Below are 16047 nucleotides of genomic sequence, written 5' to 3' on the forward strand. Positions count from 1 at the left end.
TGCCATAATTGATCATTTTTTACTACAAATATATACAAACCAATTATACTTTATACCTGCATGGCGTTTTGTGGAGAAAAAAAATATTTTCATTTTTACTTGAATTTTTTAGGTCACTTGTTTATCCAAGTTTTAAAAAAACTTTGTCTATAAACATTAATCTCAACCGAAGCCGAGCCGAGAGACCGACGACGACGGGGTGAGGCGCCTCTTGGTTCTGGCCTCACTATCCACTTGAAGGAGTGTTACTCAATAAAAACACATTAAAGTTGTTTTCTCCCACCAATGTGGGAGAAGTATAATTTCCTTAAATGAGTACACTTTCTCTCTAAAACTTCTCCTCCATTTTCTATTCACACCAATTGAACCCAACAACTTGATCGTTTATTCTCCTACCATAATTGATCATTTTTTACTACAAATATATACAAAACAATTATACTTTATACAGCTGATCTTTAACTAAATGTATATGTACAATTGTATATACAAACACATTAGAATTTTATAATTCTAATCTATATAATATATATATATATATATATACATATGTATATCAATGCTATATTGTATAAATGTATTATACGTATACAATTAAACGAATAAACATGTACATATGAGACAAACACATTTGTATAACATATGCATACTATGTATTAAATAAATAAATAAATATATGTGTGGGTGTGTGTATGTATATATATACATATATATATATATATATATGTATGTCTGTATGTATATATATATATATATGTACATATATACATATATACATATATAGACATATATATATGTATATATATCAACACTATATTGTATAAATGTATAATTTATACATATACAATTAAAAGATTGGACATTTGTATATTAGGATCTTAATACTCATTCTAATTTGTAATACACCATATATAAAAATCAGTGTATGTATATAGAAACAGTTATACTTGTATGCATATGTATATACATATGTATAGATATGCATTTGTATATATACACAAACGCAAAACAAATGTATACACATATGTATATTCATAAGGTATATATAAACCAACACATAACAAACATATATATGTATGTGTGTGTATGTATATATATATATACAGAACACACATGCACACACACAATGCATACTCACTTACAAAATCAAATGAAAATCAGACTGAATATAATTAAATCACCCATATACAATTACAAAATTCACTAAAATTGGATCAAATACCCAATCATGAAAATAATTCATCAAGATTCATTAAATGAAATTGATACTAATATATAATTCGGTTTCCAAATTACACATTCTTTTCTATAAAATTTTCAGAAAATTGAGATAAAGCAGAAACATTACATCTACAGTTTAGAAATGCTCGAATTTATTAAGGTTTGTCTCAAATATTTAATTGAATATGAGGTCAGAAAATTGAGATGATTTTACTGTGAACACCACTATTATCCCCTCAATCACCAGTCACTCTTCTCTCCATCTCTACCACCACCGATCATTCTGGTTGGACTACTAGAGTGGTGGTAAGACGGCGAAGTATCGGCAGCGGTAGAAGTTGTTAGTTTTTTCATTTTATTCATCGGAGTAGAAGCAAGATGTCTTATTCTTGAAATTCCAATATATAAAGTACAAAAAGGATTTAGCCTTATTCAATTATCCGAAAAAGAAATCCTAAACATTGATCCATGAAATTGATATTGAAAAATTAGAAGCTTTATGAGAAAATACGGTAGAAAAAATTGAGTAAAGTGAAGAGAAGTTAATAATAAAAATCCTAGAGAGAAAGTATTGGTTATATACTTAGTGTAGATTATTTGTATATAAGGACCCACATAAAAAATAGTTATAAAAATAACAAATAATCACGTAAGAATTTAAGATATTTTAAACCTTAACCATGCTAGGTAATTAAGGGCTTATTATACCTATAGAATGCGATTTTTCCATCTTTTAATATTGTCAACTCTAATGTAATGGTTAACTAGTTGTTGTGTACTTATAAACAAATGTGCCATCTTCCAAAAAAAAAAAAAAAATGTTTGGTGTGTGAGCTTTGAGCTATTGTTCATATTATATTTTTTTCTCTTCATGGAAGAGTTCAATATAAAGCTTTTTTTTTTTTCAAAATTTTAAGCATCGACCTCTTTTGTTTTTTACCTACAAAAATAAATAAATAAAATTATTTTTCTCCAAAATTTGATTTTTCATGTTATATGATTACACCAAAGTAATTTTTAGAGGTAATTAATTAATGACAATAGCTTAATTACTACTAAATATATTTTTAGAGGCAATTACTAGTGATAATTACATTTTAACACTCTTTGTAAATGTCCGTAAAACCTTTAGCGATATTAGATTCAATGGCAATTAACTTAATGTTGGTGAGCTTTAGCACTCTTTGTTAAAGTGCATATTTATTGCCTCTAAAAATTATTTTCATTGCAGTGTATCTTAATTCTCGATATACAGTCAAACCTCTCTATAGTGGCAGCGTTGGTCCAAAAATTTTATACCTATTACACAAATGCTTTTTTATATATGTATATTATAGGCATCTGACGTTCATATCTCATTTAGTTTTTATAAAAAATACGTAAAATTAGACCGAGCATGAATATAAAAAAGGTAAACATTAGTAGCTTTTTCCTCATGAAGTTATGAAAAACTGATATACATCATATAATATAATTTTTTTCTTTTGATTAGATATTCATATTTGAATTTACTTTGTGCATGACACTAATGATGATTAACATAAATATTTTGATATTTTATTTTGTACATAATATATCTCTTGCAAAAAAACATTATCATGTAATATTTCAGTATGTTGTTATAAAGAAGTAATTTTATAAAGAGTGTACCTTTATAATAAATATCATTATCGTTATAGGTAGAATGTCGTTATAGAGAAGTAAAATATAACATGAAAAATCAATTTCAAGGAGAATCAAACCGTTATAGTGAAATATCGTTATAAGAAGATGATATTATAGAGAAGTCTAACTGTAACAACATTCTGCTATATATAATAGTAGAAGCATTTATTATATTGATACACTCTTACAAAATTATTCTTCTATAACAACCATACTCAAATATTGTAATTATAAGTTGTAAGAAATATATTATGTAAAAAATATAATACTATTAAATATTTATGACAAATATCATTTTTGTCATGCACCTAGTAAATTTCATATTTGAATATTGAGTAAAGACATCATTTCCCCCTGAACTTTTCCGCTCAACTTACTTTAGCACTTACACTAAACTTTTGTTTATTTACCCCCTTAACATCTTTAAAGTGTATTAATTTCACCCCTCAAGACTGAATACCACTCTCACAATGGAGAGTGCATCAAACGCGCCGACAAATCAGTGTCACATCACTACCACATTGGAGCCACGCAAGAAAAGTATTTTTTTTAAATAATTTCATATATATATATATATATATATATATATATATATATATATATATATTAAAAAATATTTTCTTCACCCCCTCCCCCTCCAAACCCCTTCCCCTCATCTGTTATCTTCAACATTACCCATATATGAATTCTTCATTTTTGGGTCTCAAATTTCAACATAAACTAGCAAAATTCATACCAATCAAACTCAAATTTCAAGTACAATTTCACAACATCATCAGAAACCCCCGATAATTAATTTGGACATCAACCATGAATTCAACAAACTCGTTTTTTTTGTCTTCAAACTTTTTCAAGGTTCAATAATGGTGGATACAAAATTAAACTAGCAAAATTCATACCAATCAAACTCAAATTTCAGGTACAAATTCATACCATCATCAGAAAACCCCAATAATCAATTTGGACATCAATCATGAATTCTACAAACTAGTTTTTTTATATCTTCAAACTTTTTCAATAATGGTGGAAACAAAATTAAACTAGCAAAATTCATACATTGTTGCTAAAGTGTATTAGGTTTCATAAAAATGGTTGCCACTTACGTGGACAAGTATTGCAAAATCAACAACATTGACACCAGATACACTATAATCAACATTCCATTCACGATAAGCACAAGATGTGAGAATTGAGAAAAATTAATAAGCAATTGACGATGACCTTATTTGGTACAAAAATGCCAATCGAATTTTCAGTTAATGGGAACCAACATAGCTGCAATTTGCGAAGTTTTGAACAATGAGAATCAAGAATAGCGATACGGAGTTGAGAAGCATTGAAGTAATGGAGATCAAGTAAAGAATTTGAAATTGTGAAGGAGATAAAGCGGGAAAGGGATGATTTTTTGAAAGTAGTTGGATCCAATAAAATTTTTGAATTTTGGTTGAGAAAGAGAGAGAAGGAAAAGAGGGGTGAGGCGTTATGAAAAATACGGAGATTATGAAGAAGATAAAGAAATGGGTGGAGGGTACGAAGAAGATGAAGAAACGGGTGGGTTTTGGGGAGAGGGGGGATACGAAGAAGATGAAGAAGTGAGGGGGGGGGGGTTAGGAAGAATATGAAGGAGGTGAGTTTCTTTTTTAAAAAATTTATAATATATATATATATATATATATATATATATATATATATATATATATAGATGACATAAAAGTGGGACCATGTCTATTTTCAAATAAAATACGCATTTTTTTCTTTTGTTTATTTTTTTTTTAAAAAAATGTCACGCTTTAAAGATGCTAAGGGGGTAAACAAAAAGAAGTTTAGTTTAAGTGTTAAAGTAAGTTGAGCGGACAAGTTCAGGGGTGAAATGATGTCTTTACTCTTGAATATTTAATAAAATAAATTGTATAAAATAGTGTCATCACTTATGTTCATAACTTCACAAGAAAAAGCTAATGGTATTTTCCTTTTTATATTCATGCTCCTTTTTTTGGTTAAACTAATTAATAAATATATTATTTTTTTGTACACAAAATCATAAGCTAATTTTTTTCATATATTTTTATTTATAACAGTTAAATGAGAGTTAACGTCAAATGTCAGTATACATATATAAACATCATTATAGCAGTCATAAAATATTCAAATAAAACGTTCTCATTATAGAGAGATTTAATATGATTGTACATATAAACAATACTGTAAAAAATTTATTACAAACAACAACAATAAATTTAATGTGATTTCATAAACGAAACATGAGAAGGATAGTGTATGCAGTATTTATTCTCCATAGAGAGTTATTTAGTTTTAGAGAAAAGACATCATTTCCCCCTGAACCTGTCCGCTCAACTTACTTTAGCACTTAAACTAAACTTTCATTTATTTATCTACCCCCGCCCCACCCACCCACAACATCTTTAAAGTGAATTTATTTCACCTCTAATGCTGACGTGGTATTTTCAAGAAAAAATAGGTGCTTTTATTTTTTAAAAATAATTAAGTTCACTAATATTATATTTTAAATATAATAGAAATTAAAAAAAAATTAGACACCTTTTTCTTCTTTTCTTCTCCAAAACATCAACAACAACAACACTCAAATTCCACCATAAACACCACCAAAGAACAAACATGAAGACACTGAATTTAAAAATTTTCTCCATTAAACACCATCTCAACCTTTAATCCAACTCCCTCAAAATTTGAATAAAAATTAAATTAAATTGATGATTTTGTCTTTGAACCACTTATCATCAATGAGATTTCTTTTGATTTTTACTTTTGAATTTTTTTTGTTTATAAAACAATTTTTGAATAGTAAAACAAATGAAAAAATTGATTTTAACTTGATGGAGGTATTTTTGTGTTTGAACAAGAAAGGAGGGGTCGGGGGACTGGAAGGGAGAAAGAGCGGGAGGGGGTAGGGGCTGGAAGAGGAGAGGGTATTTTTGTGTTTGAATAAGAAATTGGGGAGGGGGGGTGAGGGGGTGGAAGGGGAGAAAGAGCAGGGGGTAGGTATAGAAGGGGGCCTATTTGCAGGGATGGGGTTGCGGGGGCTGGAAGAGGGAGAGGTCTGAAGAAGAAGGAAAAAGGGGTAGGGGGGCATTTTTTATTTAATATATATGTATATATACATATACATATATATTTTTTTCTTTTTAAAAAAAAAATACATAAACATAATATGTGTGTGGGATTACTTTTTTAAAAAAAATTATAATTTTTTAGGTTGCAATGACATTGTACTGATTTGGCATTGACATAGCAGGTGTGTAGTGCCCTCTCCATTGTGAGACTGGGATTATGATTTTGAGGGTGAAATAAATCCACTTTAAAGATGTTAAGAGATAAATAAATGAAAGTTTAGTTTAAGTGCTAAACTAAGTTGAGCGGATAAGCTTATGAGAAAATGATGTCTTTTCTCTTATTTTTACTACTATCCCCAAAAGTCAAAACTTCCTCAAGAAGGAATAATGATATAAATCGTACTTTTTTTTTTGTTTTTCATTCGGTGTTCGGTGTTCGGTGCCCGCATTGGAGCCCCAAATAATTCAAATCGCGCGTTGCAAGGCCCATTAAGGTAGAAGCGTTCCCAACAGAGATATAAATCATACTATCACATCATTTGCTTTAAATATAAATTTAGTAAATTTAGATATAAATAAATTATGTACTATAACAAGTACATATGACTGATAATATAAATTTTAAGTATAAATAAAAATATTAATTTTAGTGTAATTTATCCTATATAATAAATCAAAATAAGAAACTTGGTCAACATGGTTGTTTCGACTGCTTCAATTGTGATTTTACTATATTATCCCTAATTAATTATTATAAATCATTTACATATTTAAAAATTAAAAAAATAGTAATAGATAATAAGTCACAATAAGTAGTTGAAGCAGGCTGCTCATAGTAAACATGTCTGCTTCAGCTGCTTCAATCGTAATTTTATTATATTATCCCTAATTAATTATTATAAGTCATTTACATATTAAAAATTTTAAAAAATCCAATATAATAAGTCACAATAAGAAGCTGAAGCAGGTTGCCCATAGTCAACATATCTGTTTCAGCTACTTCAACCATGATTTTATTATATTACCCGTAATTAATTATTATAAGTCATTTGCGTATTAAAAAATTTTAAAAAAATTAGTAAATAATAAGTCACAATAAGCAGCTAAAGTAGGCTGCTCATGATCAACATGTCTGTTTCAGCTGTTTCAACCATGATTTTACTATATTACCCCTAATTAATTATTATAAGTCATTTACGTTTAAAAAAATTAATAAAAATTTTAAAATAGACATTATGACATAACTGTTTCAGCTATTTCAATCGTGATTTTACTATATCACTCATAATCAATTATTATAAGTCATTTAAGTATTAAAAAGTCAATAATATTTAATGAAAAAATAAAATAGACATAAAATAATAAATTATTTTTTGATGTTTTTGTAAGTTATTTAAGTATTGAAAATCAATAATATTTAATTAAAAATATGAAATAGGCATAAAATAATAAATTAATTTTTAATGTTGTAAATTAACTTGACTTCTTATATAGGACTAATTAAAAAAAATCACAAGTTTTTGTTATAATAATTTTACTATGTCATTTCTAATTAGTAGAATAAAAAAAATTATAAATCACAATAATTAAAAACTTAAATTATTTTTAAAAAATATTTGACTATCAATGCCACAAAAGTTTGAACAACTTAAAATATTGTTATACAAATTTCATCAATCTAAGTATAATAATATATGACTAATTTAAAATTTATTAACCAAACAAATGAAGGTTTTAATTAAATGACAGAATTATACATAATGTAAAAATTTTAAGGGTGAATCTAAAAAATAGACTCAAATTAGGGTGGCTTTCAAATTTTAGCTCCAAATAAAAAAGCTTTCGTAAAATAACTTTATCTATTAACTAATATCTTTTTGGACAAAATTGTCCCTGATCAATGAAGTAAAATTACATAAATGATCCTCATAATGGATAATAACTCCATATTTATATCTTTAAACTTTTATTTGTTTTCTCTTTTTCATTTTACTTTAATTTTTATTTTTTTATTTTCTCTTTTTATTTTTAATTTTCTCAACCCTTACTTTTTTTTCTTTTTTCCTCTCAACTTCTTTTTTTTCTTTTTTATTTTATATTTTTTTTTATTTTTCTTTCGTCTCTTTTTTTTGTTCTTTTTAGTTTTTCTCAACCTTTAGTTTTTTTTATCTTTACACCTTTCAACATCTACTTTTATAAAAAGAAAACTTTTTTTATTTTTCTTTGATTTTTATTTATTCTTTTTAAATTTTTCTCAACCTTTATTTTTATTTAATCTTATTTTTTTTATCAACCTTTATTTTTTTTCGTATTCTCTCTCAATTTCTACATTTTCTTTGATTTTTATTTTTTTAATATTTTTCCTCTTTTTTCACAATTTTATTTTTTTTTCTTCGATTTCTTCCATTCAAGTTACATCTCCTGAACAAGAGTTGACACTATCACATTATAAAGGCAAGACCTATGACTTTCGAACAATAAGCTACATTTCATGGGCAAGAGTTGACACTACTACTTTGTAGAGGCAAGACTTATGACTTTCAAACAACAAGTTATATTTCATGGGCAAGAGTTGACATTACCACATTGTATTTTGATTTATGAGATGTTTTGTAACTCTTACCTTAGAGGAAAGACTTATCTCAGAGACTTTTAAACAACAAATTATACCCCACAGGCAAAAGCTGACTCTACCACGTTATGTTTTCATTTATGAGATGTTCTACAACTATTGCCTTAGAGGCAAAACTTAGCTCAAGGACTTTCAAACTACAAATTATGTCCCGCGGGTAAGAGTTGACTCTACCACATTATGTTTTCATTTATGAGATATTCTATAACTATTGTCTTAGAGGCAAGACTTGGCTCAAGAACTTTCAAACAATAAATTATGCCCCACGAGCAAGAGTTGGCTCTACCACGTTATGTTTTCATTTATAAGATGTTCTACAACAATTTCTTAGAGGCAAGACTTAGCTCAAGAACTTTCAAACTACAAATTATGCCTCACGGGCTAGAGTTGACTCTACCAAATTATGTTTTAATTTATGACATGCTCTACAACTATAGTCTTAGAGGCAAGGCTTAGTTCAAGGACTTTCAAACAATAAATTATGCCCCACGGGCAAGAGTTGACTTTACCACGTTATGTTTTCATTTATGAGTTGTTCTACAAATATTGTCTTAGAGGCAAGACTAAGCTCAAGGACTTTCAAACAAAAAATTATGTCCCACGGGCAAAAGTTGACTCTACCACGTTATATTTTCATTTATGAGATGTTCTACAACTATTGCATTAGAGACAAGACTTAGCTCAAGGACTTTCAAAAAATAAATTATGCCCCACGGGCAAGAGTTGACTCTACCACATTATGTTTTCATTTATGAGATGCTCTACAACTATTGCCTTAGAGGCAAGACTTGACTCAAGGACTTTCAAACTATAAATTATGCCCCATGGGCGAAAGTTAACTCTAACATGTTATATTTTCATTTATGAGATGTTTTACAACTATTACCTTAAAGGCAAGACTTAATTAGCTCAAGGACTTTCAAACTACAAATTATGCCCCAAGGACAAGAGTTGACTCTACCACTTTATGTTTTCATTTATGAGATGTTCTACAACTATTGCCTTAGAGGCACGACTTATTTCAAGGACTTTCAAATTATAAATTATGTTCCACGGGGAAGAGTTGACACTACCACGTTATGTCTTCATTTATGAGATGTTCTACAACTCTTACCTTAGAGGCAAGATTTAGCTCAAAGACTTTCAAACTACAAATTATGCCCCACAGGCAAGAGTTAACACTATCACGTTATTTCTTCATTTATGGGATGTTCTACAAGTCTTGCCTTAAAGGCAAGACTTAACTCAAAAACTTTTAAATAATAAATTATGCCCTACGGGCAAGAGTTGACAGTACCACGTTATGTCTTCATTTACGGAATGTTCTACAACTATTGCCTTAGAGGCAAGACTTTGCTCAAGAAATTTCAAATAATAAATTATGCCCCACGGGCAAGAGTTGACACTATCACATAATGTCTTTATTTTTGAGATATTCAACAACTCTCGCCTTAGAGACACGACTTATCTCAAGAATTTTCAAAGAATTTCGTAACGACAATTCATGCCCTTAAATTTGCTTTGATGTCAAAAAAAGAAGATCCCTTTGCGGATTATCCAAATTTTTTATTTATTAGCAAAATCTAATAGAAGTTGAAAAAAAAAAGGAAAAAAAACGACCAAACAAAATAGAGAAATAAAAAAATTGAGAAAAAGAAGTCAAGAAAAAACATAAAGATCAAGAAAAAAATGAAGAATTAAAAAAATTGAGAAAAATAAAAATGAGAGAAAAAATAAAAATAAAATTTAAAAAATGGGGGGAAAAAAGAGAACTGAAAAAAATAAAAAAAAGATCAAACAAAATAGAGAAATAAAAAAATGCAAGAAAAAAATAAAGATTAAGAAAAAAGCAAAGAATTAAAAAATTTAAGAAAATAAAAATAAAAGAAAAAAATAAAAATAAAGTTTGAGAAAAATGAGGGGGGGGGGGGTTGGAAGAGAACTGATAGAAATCAAAAATAAAAGAAAAATATAGGTTAAAGATAAATGAATTAAAAGAAAAGAAAAAAATAGATAATGCTTGAGAAAAAAGAAAAAGGAGAAAAAAATAAAGGTTGAGACAAATGAATAAAAACATGAAAATAAAATTAAAAGAAAAATGAAAAGTAAAAATAATAAAATTAAAGAAAAAGGTGAAAATAATAAAAAATAGAATAATAAATTAAAGGAAAAATAAAAGTGAAAATAATAAAAAATAAAATTTACGAGACAAATAAATATGTAAAGTTTTAAAAATATATTTAAAATGTAGAGGAATAAAATAGTACTTATATTATAATTAAAGAATAAAGAAGGTTACATTTCTTATTGGGTCAAATATCTAAATCACTCATATTTGAATTTTTAACATGCAATTTGCTCAATTTTTAAACTAGTTCCATTAATGAAACGTGAGAAGGATAAGAAATTTTTATTAAAAAAATTACTGTCCCAAAAGTCAAAACTTTCTCAGCAAGGAATTAATAATGAAACGACAAATTAACTTTTTTTCTCACTATAAATAGATGTCAAAATAATATTGTTAATCACCATAGATTTTATTAAAGAAAAAAAAAGGCAAATCCAATACCAAAAGTTGAGTTGTCGAATGATTCTACTGAGCAACCGAAATCTCAAGCAAGAGGGGTTCGTTGCAAATATTATGCAATACAAAACAGTATTTCTGGTAACGATATTGTATGTGATTTCGGAAAATCTTTTTTTGGTTTTTTGTTATGTGTTATTTTTCATGCTATATATGCATAAAAATATTTTAAATCATGTAAAAATAATATAAAAGCTGAATAATTTTTCGTCATAAGAGGGTTCGGCTGAACTCCGCAAAGGTGGCTCTGCCACTGCAACTAGGGTAGTCTTGCAACAACAGTAAAATTGTTTGCGTGTGACCTATATTTACTTTAGGTAGGTTGTTTAGGCATATTTACATTAGGTAGGTTGTTTAGTCCATGGTAACGTTGTTGTCATGTTATTTTGGAAAATCCTTTTTTTTTTTTTTCGTTTTTTGTTTTGTGTTATTTTTCGTGTTATTTTGTAAAAACAAGAACCGTAAAGTTGTCACCTATGAACAACCGTTAAGTTGTCTGTCTATGACCTATGTGTCACGGATTTATGCTGTGAAAGTGGAAGCAACCATTAATGTTTGCATTGGCTTTCTAGGCCACGGCTAGGGTAGTCATGCAACAACAGTAAAGTTGTTTGTGTGGGACCTATATTTGCATTAGGTAGGTTGTCTAGGCCATGGTAACATGTTTTCATGTTATTTTGGAAATCTTTTTTTTTGTGTTTTTCGTTTTGTGCTATTTTTCGTGTTATTTTGTTCGTTGTGGCCATGTAACGTATATGTCACATGTTTAAGTCGTGGAAGTGGAAGTAACCATTAATGTTTGCATTGTCTGTCTAAGCCATGGCAGCCCTTGTCGGGTTCTACTAATGCGGGATGTCTCGTGCACAAGAATTCTTTTTTTATTTATTTTCTAAAAAAGATTTTTTAAAGAAATTATTTTTTTACGTGGTAAATGGTATACAGATGGAAAAGATGATATTGGAAGTGTTGATTCGAAGAGTTCAAGGAAATTATGAAAGAAATCGAAAGCTCTCATAATGAAGGTATTTTTTTCCTTTTTTTCTCTGTTTATTTTTTTGTGTTATGCCTATGTATAGATATCAAAGATTTTATCTTTATGTGGAATATTTGCTTGATTTTGCATATATGATTGAAAGCTTTTTATGAATATGAAAGAAATAACTAACTTTTAATTAAATTAACATACTTGATCAAGTTATGGACTTTCTTGGAAAGTCAGTAAGAATCTTGTGATTTATTGCAGTTGGTTACTATAATTTTCTGGAAACGACCTCTATACCTATACAAGATAGGGTTAAGGTTGCATACACTTCACCTTTCCCAGAGCCCACTCGATATTACAGTGGGTATGATGTTGTTGTTGTAGATATATATGTTGTTGTTGTGTTGTTGAGTATGAAGGGGGGACTTGGAGTACCTGGTAAAGTTGCTGCCATGTGATTAGAAGGTCATGTGTTTAAGCCTTGGAAACAAACTTTGGCAGAAATACAAGGTAAGACTGCGTACAATACACCCTTGTGGTGGGCCCTTCCTCGGACCCTACGCATAGCAGAAGCTTTAATTTACAGGGCTGCTGTTTTGTTGTGTTGCTAAGTATAGAAATATATGAAGTATCCACAAGTATTATATTTGAACCCTTGATTCTAACCGTAAAGTGAGTTAGTACTAAGAATGTTCAAGGTTGAACTCGTTAAGTTTAAATCCTTGATCCGCCTTTGGAATTGTAAGCTACTTGCTGAAAGCATTCAAAGAATCCTGAAATTGCCTCCTAAATTACACCTTCAAATTATTAGTAACTTATATGGTTGAACAATAATTTTACAAAGAACTTTGAAAGTTCACTTTGAAATTACAATTTTTAGTTTTCCTTCTTATATGGAGGTGATGGTGGAAGGGGAGCCTTGGAGTAATAGGTAAAGTTGTTACCATGTGATCAGGAGGTCACGGTTCAAGCCTTGGAAACAACCTCTGGTAGAAATACAAGATAAGGCTGCATACAATACACCCTTGTGGTGGGGCCCTTCCTTGGACCCTGAGCATAGCGGAAGCTTTAGTGCACCGGGATGCCCTTTTTTTTATTACGGAGGAGATGGCACAGTTGTAGTGGTACACACTGCAAAAATGTTGAAAGTGAGATTCTTTGGCCTTCTGAGAAACAAGAATATGCCCAGTAAGATCCCACAATTGGGGTCTGAGCAGGGTGTGCATACGCAGATGTTACTCCTACCTTGTGAAGGTAGAAAAGTTGTTTCTGACGGACCCTCGGCTCCTTCTTAGATATCAGGGCTATTTGTTTTTCGCTCTGTCGTGTTTTTTTCTGGAGTGAGATAGAAGCCTAATCTTGGCAATGAAGGGTGTTTTATGTAATGAAGTATTGCTTGGTGTTGCTACCTTGTTTAGTATTGCATCCTTGAGAGGCCTTAAACTCATAAGGTAGAGTTTGTAAAGTTTCAAATTGAACAGTTATTGTTAAAACATTGTTTATAATCTTTCTCTCTCATTAACTTTATTTGTCATCATTTTTGATTGCTAGTCAAAAAGCCGAGAGAGCAAGTTGCCGATGCAGAGGCATTGTTTGATCTCACCAGAACTTTGGTGACTTCTGTTAGATCACATAATACTGATGGTATTACACCTTATATGTTCATCTCCTCTTTGCTTCGAGTCTATGGGTCGCGAAGTGCAAAAAGACACTCTCGGAATGCAAATACATTACATTGGAAGAAAATCCGGCATGTTGTTTCACCAATTTTAGTAATGCCAGAGGTTGCCACACCATGTAAGTTTTGCTTCAGTAATGTGCAGTATTAAGTTGGTTTGTGAGAAGGGGAGCCTTGGAGTAACTGGTAAAGTAGTTTTCATGTGACCAAGAGATCACGGGTTCAAGCATTGGAAATAGTCTCTGGCAGAAATGCAAGGTAGGATTGCGTACAATACACCCAAGTGGTGGGGCCCTTCCCCTGACCTGCACATAGCGGGAGTTTTAGTGCACTGGGCTGCCCTTTTTTAAGTTTGTTTGTGAGACATTTGTTCTTGCTTTCTTATGTCATTTCTTTGTTGCTTTATTCTGAAGGATTGGACCAATGGACCGTGAAGTTAAGCAGCATAAGTACACGCATAGACCACGTTCACAGTTGTACTTGCGCGCTCGACCAAAGGAGATAATATTGTAATTCTCATCATGTAAAAGTGTGCATTTAGCAGTATGTTAATGTGTTAAATAGCAGCATAAAATAGCTGTTTGAGTTGTGAATTTAGTATACTTCTTGCTTCTCTCACAGCTTGATGTTAACGCAGAGGAGATAACAGATACGGACAAGATCATATCAACCATGTTTCAGATCCTAAGGAAGGAGAAGAGAGTTAAGCTTGAGAATCTCGTACTGAACAGGAAATGCTTCACGCAAACCATAGAGAATTTATTCGCGCTATCTTGCCTAGTGAAAGATGGATGCGTTGTCATACACGTGGATGAAAATGGATCTCACTTTCTTTGTAAGATACCTCTCTGAATCTTTTGTTGACTGTGTATTTTATACTTGTCCTAGTTCTTGGTGTAACTGTGGTGCAGTCTTGTGACCCTTGTGGTTTGACCCTTTCTCGGACTCTATGCATAGTTGGAGATTAGTGCACTGAGATGCCTGCCCTCTTTTCCTTTCTAATGTTGTTCCCTTTTCAGCTCCGAGGAATGGTCCTGCTGCGCGTTTAGTTATGTCTGGTGAAGTTAAATAGAGCCACTTTGTCTTCACATTGGAGTTTGCTGATTGGGAGGTATGGATTGCTCGTAACAGTTTTCAAGTGAAATACATGTCCAAACGCCTACCTAGTTAGTAGGATCCCAATGGGTTTTGTGGCATGCATTCGCGATTGATTTCTTAGTTAAATGAGCTACCGATGCTTTATGTCATTGTGCATACAGCTAATGAAGAAAGTAGTACCAGAAGGAGAAGAGCTGATGCCAAACAGGGTCATAATGGCTAGTTCCGTCTTTACTGAAGCTAATAAACCAAACAAGAACACATCAACGAATCCAGTCTTTACTGAGGCTTATAAACTGGTTCCAGTTGATGATTCTCGACTAAGATTACGTATCACTCAGGTCAAGAAAATGTCAAAGAACCATGGCAAGGTTTTACGTGAAGCTTCAGACATCGGTAACTCTCCTGAAATAGGTGATGCCAACATTGGCGATGAGAGCCTGAAGAGGAAGCTGCTATGAAAATATAACTGTCCGTTGGTTGTGCAGATGACTATGTATTATAAATAGGCCATTTTGGTGTACATAGGATCAATTTTTGCTGGCCTTATTCTTTGGTCGGATAAAGTTTGAGTAGCTTTTTATTTTTTAGAATTAGTGTAGTTTGAATGTAAAGCTGTGGTAACTATTGAAAGCAGTAGTTACCATATTAGATTTTCACCATCATTTTTGGTAGCTTCTCTGTTGTTTTGTTGCTTTCCTCCTGCTACTCCTCTGTGTAAATTTGTTTGTCTCATAACACTTAAGAAAGTAAAAAAAAATATTTGGATCTTGTGGTCTTAAACTAAATATATATCAGATATACAAAAAAATCATTTAATCTTGTGGTCTTAGACATGTACTATGAAAAGTTGAAACTAAAAAATTGCCAAAAGAGACTTTCTAAAACGGACAAAAAAGAAAGGTAAGACAAACATATTAAAACGGAGGGAGTTTATGTTTTTGCCACTGTTCTTTTTTGATCTGGTCTAATTATTTGGTATCGGAACTCTATGACTCAATTAATTTGGATTTGTGTTGTGTAGGGTCCATTAAAGGACATATGCTTCTGCATTTGCAAGGTTCTAATTTGAAACCTCTTGTTAAGCGGCACCAC

The 16047-nt window shown here is 30.5% G+C and overlaps 1 pseudogene; it reads left to right on the plus strand.

Annotated features, from left to right (window-relative positions):
* The first annotated feature begins 4185 nt into the window (after window positions 1-4185).
* On the plus strand, window positions 4186-15723 carry LOC107846192 (annotated as a pseudogene).
* Window positions 15724-16047: the final 324 nt, after the last annotated feature.

The sequence above is a fragment of the Capsicum annuum genome, chromosome 1 (assembly GCF_002878395.1).
Source record: "Capsicum annuum cultivar UCD-10X-F1 chromosome 1, UCD10Xv1.1, whole genome shotgun sequence".
NCBI classification, from domain to species: domain Eukaryota; kingdom Viridiplantae; phylum Streptophyta; class Magnoliopsida; order Solanales; family Solanaceae; genus Capsicum; species Capsicum annuum.